This window comes from Calidris pugnax, unplaced genomic scaffold (genome assembly GCF_001431845.1).
Source record: "Calidris pugnax isolate Ruff unplaced genomic scaffold, ASM143184v1 scaffold153, whole genome shotgun sequence".
Lineage (NCBI taxonomy): Eukaryota > Metazoa > Chordata > Aves > Charadriiformes > Scolopacidae > Calidris > Calidris pugnax.
In genome coordinates, this window is record NW_015090999.1 from 5,900,382 (window position 1) to 5,908,598 (window position 8,217).

At 42.1% G+C, this 8,217-nt stretch overlaps 1 long non-coding RNA gene across 4 annotated transcripts in view; it reads right to left on the reverse strand.

The window, feature by feature from the left end:
- Positions 1-6,920, reverse strand: part of LOC106895858 — a 31,781-nt gene extending 24,861 nt beyond the window's left edge. For 3 of the 4 annotated variants that reach the window (XR_001413523.1, XR_001413522.1, XR_001413521.1), the window contains exons 1-2: positions 6,842-6,913; positions 1,197-1,377 (exon numbers count right to left, since the gene is read on the reverse strand). This is a non-coding gene — a long non-coding RNA (uncharacterized LOC106895858). Of the gene's footprint in view, positions 1-1,196; positions 1,378-6,841 lie in introns of all 4 variants that reach the window. The other variant, XR_001413524.1, reaches the window with a different exon arrangement.
- Positions 6,921-8,217: the final 1,297 nt, after the last annotated feature.

The following is an 8,217-nucleotide window of genomic DNA, read 5'->3' on the forward strand; positions in this document are numbered from 1 at the left end:
CCTCTTCTCCCTTATTTCTCTAAAATGTTATTTAATTAAAACTAAAATGCCATGTGGGATTGGTCCCAGGGTATGGTTTCTAGGCACTGCACAAATAGGAAGGAGGTATTATTTTACTGTTAATAATGCTTCATGTATTCAGTCTTCCCGCAGTTTGCTGATGCCCAGTAATTCTCCTTTTAATGTGTAGACACCACTGGATGTTCTCCGAATGGATAGTTTCAGAAAGCTTTTCAGAAACTTTCTACCAGAGAATTCCAATTCAAGTTAACCAATGGAAAGGAAAAATAATTTTGACAAAATACAATTTTGAAAAAAACATGTAATTATGGAAGACAATGAAAGGTATAAAATTCTGATTTTCTGGTATCCATTCTGACTTTCTGTGATTTGTGTTATATGAGAAATCAAAAATAACAAAACATTTCACACTTTAATCAACTCAAATGGTTTGTTTCAAGTTTCTATTTTGAACTACACTGAAAATTATCAATTAGGTTTGCATCTTTACCTGGTTGGTTTTGTTTTCATTTTCATTTTGTTTTGTAGCAGAAAAAGGAACTGACAAACTTCTTGAAAATAAAAACACTTCTTCACAGTTCTCATGCTTAAATGGAGGGAAGGGCTATTTTTTTTTTCTGGCATGTTTCTTAAATGAGAGGTACTTCGTGTTTCAAATGATTTATTATTTGTCTCTGAATTCCGTGTGTTTTTTAAAGTCTGAAGTCTGAGCCAGAAAAAGACTGAGGGAAGAAAACATTCATTTTCCCCGGTTAAAATAATTCAATTACAGTGAATTAAGATGTGAATTAATAAGAAAACCAAGGCTTGGTATTACTGTCACACCACATAACTACATTTGGCCTCCAGAAAGAAACTGACTGGCATATGAAACCTTTGATGCATAAAATCAAGTCTGAGAAAGGAGGGGAAGGAGGCAGGAGCTTTTCTTCTGGAACAGGCTTATTCTTATAAATCAGTAGTTCTGCATCTCTAAAATACTGGGTAGGAGGCAGGGCTGGGCCTTCTGAGACTTGGGTCTATTTCTAGTTGCTATCAGCGGTTTGACATGTGACCTTCGCAAGGTCAGTGCTTCTGTTTTCCGATTTGTTGAGCAAATAAAATTATACTGTATTCCATTGTAAAGGCTTCTGAGATGGGTTGATAAAAAAAGAAGAACAAGGTATTAGTCTTACCTAAGATTTGACTTTTCACGTTGCACCCATCAGTGACGGTGATAATTACCTCAGTCACCATGTTTGTTCATCACAGATTTCAAAGCACCTTTGGGCTGTATAATTCCTTCTGCTTCCTCAGACTGGGAAATTGAGGCACAGGAAAGACAGATCAGTTGCTCAGAGTCATGTCAGCAAACTACTGGTGGAGGAATGAACAGAACAGGTTCATTTCCCTCAGTGGCATATTCTGCACTCTAAGAAGCATTATTAAACAAAGGAAATATGTTGTCTCATCTGCTTTTGTCCATTTAAATGATCCTTATGTTGCTCTGAGACTGTGCCATGAAAATTGATAAGAAAAGAATTAATTATTGAAAACACATTATAGATCTATTATTCAATTTTACATGATTCAGTGGGATTACTTGTGTAAGCAATAGGTTGAAATTTTGGACATATTTTTTTTCTTTTTTTGGTTGAGAAAGATACTTTTTAGTGCCTTGTATAGATCTAAATAATATTGTGGTTTGTGTTGCATGAGTTAACTTGTGCTCTTCCTGTCCTGTCATATGAGTTTTAATAAGAGTTTGAACATATTTTTTAACTAACTTTAAATTGTATGAATGCAGTTTACAAAGCTACCTCAGTCAGTTAAATATGTTGCAGAGTGACCAGCTATTTCAACCTTTTGCTTGTTTGCAGTCTCTAATCTTTCAGGAAAGAATGAAATAAGCAAGCAATCAAACTACTAAAAGGTCACATTAGTAAAAGTGCAGTACGGTATTGTGTATTGATCACATTACACAAGAGTCAAGTCTTGCAGGAAGTTGAGAATTGTTGTAACAAGTATTTAAAAAAATAATGTTGGTATCTATTAAAAAAAAAATTGTGCTGAGGTTAGGATATGGTGCAAATGTTAACACTTCTTAATAAAGGTTATAACATTATACTAGTATTTTCCCTGCTAGAGCTGACCAAAAGAACAAATATTTCTCACATCTCCAGTTAATTTCACTGTAATATTTTTCCCCAGACTAAATGTATGTCTTTTATCAAAAGAAAAGAAAATAATTAAAAAATCTGTGTGCTTCAGTGCTGCAGTGCTGAATACTGCAACGCCAAATTTAGGAAGCAGAAGCCTGGGGTGAAACCCCGGTCCCCAAGTCAGACAAGCAACCATCTCACATACTGCGCTAGGAAAGGCAAAAATCAGACCTTCGCATCAGGATCGAGAGCATCAAAGATGCAGCTTGGAGGACACTTCAGTGAAATGCTGAGGTGGAATCTCAGTTCACGTTCTGGGGTCATGGCTGCAGCAAAACCATTTCCCTCCATCTGGGCACCACAACTTGAAATTCTCTCTTTAAAACAGATAACCCACTGCTGTTGTATCAAACTTTTAAAGTAAGCGTGTGTGTGTGTGTGTGTGTCTATAGTTTTGGGACAAGAGGAATAAAAGGAGGTGGATGACTCAGCTCCCTATATCTCTCTTTCTAACCAACAGCATAGTGGGCAGAATGTACTTTCGTGATGGAGACATGGAGTGAATTCACTGCTAACTTGGAAGGGGCTTAAGTCTGTCCCTTGACCTCCCAGCAGTACCCTTTATTATTTGATAACATGACACTCCAGAAGGCTATGCTGGACACTAAAGGCTGCAGGGGCCAGGGTGGGGAGCGGGGAGGGAAACAAAAAAATTGAAAGGAACAGAGAAAGAAAGATAAAATATAAATGTCTACGTGACTCCAGTCCTTCACCAAACAGCTATTCTGGATACTCTCCCCAGTAAGGACAGTAGTTCTGTGGCTCAGTCCTGTCCTAAGAACTGCTCAGGTATTTTAATGATTTTGATGCAAGCAATCACAGTGGAAACTGGGTCAGAAACTCAGATCGATACATATAGTTTAAATAAGAAATTCTGGTCACGACCTTGGCCTGGCCTACTCCCTAAATACACCTCTTGCTTCCACATCATCAGAATTTCAAAGTGAAATGTCTACCTGGTTTTTATAGAAGACTACACTCAGGCTGGATGCACAGTCTATCCACCTTGGTGACTTCTGTTCACTTTTCTGACACCTAGTGTTTGAAGCTTTTAAGACTAACCCTGTGACCTATTCAGGACAATGTTTCCAACACAAAATTATTGTAAGGTCTGATGGATATGTATACTGGGGAAAAAAAAAGTCTATAGGTTTTGCTACCGGCTCCGCAGTCTAAACATCTGATGTGTAAGATCTAGTAGGTCAAGATCAGTCTCATAAGAAAGCACAACGTAAGCAAGTCTTCCCTGTGCTATGGACACCTGGTGGGTGCTGTAAGCAATAGCTTGTAAACTCATGCTCTCCCACTGCCTTTCTCTGGTTCAAGGGTTCTCAAAATTATTTTTCTTGTCAAGTAGAACAGCTGCAGCAAGAGGGCTGGTAGCCTGGTGGTTGAGAGTATGAGCCAAGAAAGAGGAACATGTGGGCTGGCTCTTACACTCTAAAAGACAGAGAATTTTTATTTTCTCATCCTGAGCCAGTCTCCTACCCACTAGACAGAAGTATGCAAACCACTTTTTAACTTTCTTTTCTTTTCTTTTCTTTTTTTTTTTTTTTTTTTTTTGGGCCCCCCCGGCTCCCCCGCCGCGCTCCTCGCCCCCTCCGGCGGGGCAGTGCCCTCACGGCCTCTACCTTCTCCTCAGCTTCCGCCATGGCGCGCCCGGGGAGCCGTCATGTGAGGGGCAGGAAGCCGGCGAGGGCAGAGGCACCCTGGGAAATGTAGTTTCGGGGGGTGTGGCGTCCTACCCTTTTTACCTTTTTTTTTTTTTTTTTTTTTTTTTTTTTTTTTTTTTTTTAATCATCATCATCCGCCACTGCATCATTTTGCAAAGCTCCATCTGGTGAACATATCACAGGGAGATTTGGAACACGCTCACACATCACTGCCCTCAGGAAAATGCAGAAAAATATCTAGTTTCAGAAACCTTGTTAGGCCTAAATACAATTTAGGTAGAAATTAGTAGTTCTGTGAAGACTGGCCTGTGAAACATGCTAAGATAGAAAATTCTGGGAGAAGATCCTTGTATTAGTTTAACCCCTCCTACCTTTAGTTATAACCAGATAGTCTGCACTGGTTCAAAGTCATTGTATGCATTGGGAAGCATAGTTTCTGCAACAGTTGCATCAATGTAGAGAGGCCCTTATGTCAACTTTCACTCCCAGCAAAGCCAAAGCCTGAATAAGCCCATAACTTCAAGTGAAATAATGATCCTATGACTTTTCTATTTACTGAGTCCATCATAATTTGTAATGCACGTACATACACACACACACCTTTATACATATGTATATATAAGTGTGTATGCATGTATAGACAGACAGAGCACCACAACTACAATGCAGGATGTCTTTATTGTGCTTCTATCTCTTAGAGAAATAATGAAGGTGATTTTACAGCACATAGCACAAGTATTGCAAGAAGGGTATCTACAGTAATATATTTTTATTCTGTAGAAAATTTGAAAATGCCCTGAGTTCTGTTTTGCAAGATCTACAATGTTAGATGAGGTAACTAGTTTTTTAATATGTTCCAATATAGCACAAATACACCCTTAACCAGTGTTACTTGCATAGTCATAGCAACAGGGAGATAGGAGATTACCAAGTGGGAAAATGTAAAAGTATCCCAGTACCTTTTCCTATTTCAAGGCATTTTCCATATTAGGAGCAAACCCATTTCTATGCAAAGAGCAACTATGATACCCAAGCCAATTTGCTTGTGTTGGTTAAATATGGGACTTTACACCCAGAAGACAGGTATAAGTAGGAAGCTCATTGTCTTAAGCTTCTAGAAGTTGCAGAGGCAAAGAGGAGGTAAAAGACATCAGATAAGGAAAGGAATCAAGGGAAATAGACTTGGGTGCTCTTTGCCCTCTCTGATCTACTGGATAACTTGCAGGGGATAATGTAAGCTCTGGTTATTCAACCTGTGTATGGATTGTAAACTGGGATGCATATGCTGAAATTTAAAAACCCAGATTCATTGACACTTCAGTGCTGCTTGATCTCTCACTTTACTACACTCTCAAAATAAGAGAGTAGGAAATTTCAGTCAGAGAGATCCTAACGAACCTGAGCAGGAGTAGGTATTTCCTTAAAACACTTAGAGGCAGGCCTCTTTTCCTAAGGTACATGTTTCCAAACTTAATTCAAAAAAATGAGGAAATCTGAAAATTTAGGATTATGACACTGAGTAACGATAGATCAATTTCCCGGCCCTCACACACCTTTCCTGTGTAACTTGACTTACAGCACCAAAACCACAACGTCAAATCTAAAACAGATGATGCCTCTTTTCTTCCTCTGTGACTTGTCTTCTAGATGCTAATCTTTGCATGGCAGATGCTCTCTCAATACATATATGAGACATAAATTTCTCAATATAATTCCAAAGTATACAGCTGAAAACATAATGGGTTCCTTGTCTAAATACTCTTTTTGGAAGTTACTTAACACCCATAAATACTTTCACATCCTCTGGCCAATTTTTTACCCTTTTTTTTTTTTTCCCCTTTGGAATTCTAAGGCTCCAGATGGCTTCCACTAGTTCCCACCTCTCAGTAGATCCCTTGGAAGAAGCAGGCTATTTGTCCTTCATGCAGGTCATTTTCTCCTTCCTCTTATCTGGTTCTTATTTATTTATTTAATATCTTGTTAATGTTCAGCTCCTCTGGTTGCCTTTTGATTGTTTTTACGGTGCCTGAGCAATTTTAATAACACAAAGGCAAAGATGCTCAGGAGCTTTTTTTCTAAGGCAAGAGGAGAACAAGCTCTTTAGTCCTCCTGCCCCACATCCCACTGAGCGTTCACCAGGCTGCAGATTTTCAGCCGTTCTTCCCCTGAGCTTTTACTCACGGAGATCTCGTCACTGCTGCTGACACATGGTGAGTGGGTCCCCTACCCCAATCCTACCCGCCCCTCGCCCCTTCCCCTGACTCTCCCGCCTGCCTCCATGGAGTTTCCTGTGGGCTTCCCTGCCTCCGTTTCCCGTTGCACTTCGAGGCTGCAATTTGTGATCCACGGCAGGTTTCCAGGCAGCCTAGCACCGCCCCTCCTCCCCCCACCCCCGACTTCACCGAGGGACAAAGTCAAAGAAACCGTCAGGAGAAATGAACTAATGCGCCTCAACGTGGCGCCAAGTTTCCTTTCTCTCTTTTTTTCCTAATGAAACCACTAATATATTTCTTGTGGTGCTTTCTGTCTCAGTGGCATTTTATCTCTTCTGGCCCGTTTGTAATTTATGGGGCAGGCTTTTCCAGGGCCAGGATTTCTCTCTTTTTCGTTTGTTTCGTTTCCTTCTCCTGTCCCATTTCCCGCCCCCGCCTCCCCCCTCCCTTCCTAGTCCCTGTCTACCGTAACGAACCCAAAAGCCAGATCTTCATCCTGGGGAACCGAAATGGCCATAGCAACTGTTGTAATTTGTCAATGGTGTAATTACATTAATTTGATAAGATCATCGTCGGCAGAATGTCTAATTTACTTGCAAGCGGCAGCCAGGGAAAAGCTTTGACCAAATTAGCATGCCGCCGAGACCAGGGGGTGCAGGCTCCATATGGCTCCCTGACTTTCCCTATAAATAACCCTCCTCCAGCCCACCCCCGCGGTTACATCCCCCCCTACCAGTATGCCGCAACGTTCACCAGCGGCGCCGGACGGGAGAGGTACAGCCCCGGGCTGCAGGAGGCCCCCGACGGCCAGCTGCCTCTGCCTCTCCCTCTCCCGCCCCTGCCTCCTCAGCCACCTCCTCCTCCTCCTTCTTCTCCTCCTCCTCCTCCTCCTCCTCCTCCTCCTCCTCCGCGCGATTTGACAAGGCAGGGGGAAACGCGGGTTTCCACTTGCACCACCAGAGGTGCAACTGGTTCTTCGCTCGTAGGCATCTGAAACCCATCCAAATGATGCAGAAACTTTTGTATGCTTGGCTCCTTTCTTTAAGGCCAGGCACTGATTTTTCCGCTGTGTAATCTCTTTTGTCAGAAGGGTGGGAGCTGGAAAAGGCGGCAGGGGGTGGGGTGGACGAGGAGGGGATTTGAGGGAGGGGGGCGAGGGAAGCAGGCGTTGTATTTCCACGGAGAGGATATTAGGACCATCCCTAGAGAAATATCTAGTCATATACATAAGTGCATCTCTAATTTTTATATATAGATAAGAATGTCAAGATGCACAACTGTCAGTTTCATCCCTCTCCTCCCCTCCTTAAGGGAGACACTATATTCTGTGGGAACAGGTGGCGTGAATTGCTAACAGTGCAGCAATCCCCTCCTCCCTACTCCCTTCTTCTCTGTGATCATTTAAATTATAAAATATATCTATATTTATAATGCAATAATGCACGATTCAACACTGCATAGAGAACGCCAGCAAGAGACCAAACCCAGCATGAAACACTATAGACTGCAGGGGAGGAAGAAATGCGTTTAAAGCAACGATAAAAATGGCGTGCAGAATAATTACCTCAAATTGCTATTCGCTTGACACCCTGACACTAATTCTGTTCAAGCCATTGGGAAATACAATAAGGCAAATGCACCTTCCTCGCCTGCTTGTGCAGGTGTTAGTGTGCGAATAGGGGCAATAGGGAACTGGTCGGGAGGAGGGGAATGCTAAACTTTCCATCTTAAAAGAAAAGAAATTAATTAAATAATCCATTTAGGAGAAAGCATCTAAATAGACCGACAGCTTTTAATGCCAACGTTTTTAACGCTTGCCCGGTACATGGATTGATTTTTTTTTTTTTTTTTTATTCCCTCAGCAGATGGATTTTTGCCACTGCAGCTCAGCAGAGGGTGTCAGATCTTTCAGAGTGCACCAGGTTGAAACGAGCAGAGCCTCTTAGCAACTCTCCCTCTGCGTGCATGTGAGTGTGTGCGAGCGTGCGACTCGGCAGCAGCGGAAGAAAAAGGAAAGAAGAGCGAGCGGGGGAGCGAGCGAGAGAGCGAGCGGGCGAGGAGGGGAGGCAGCGCGGCCGGCAGGGCGAGGCGAGGCGCGGTGCGGTGCGG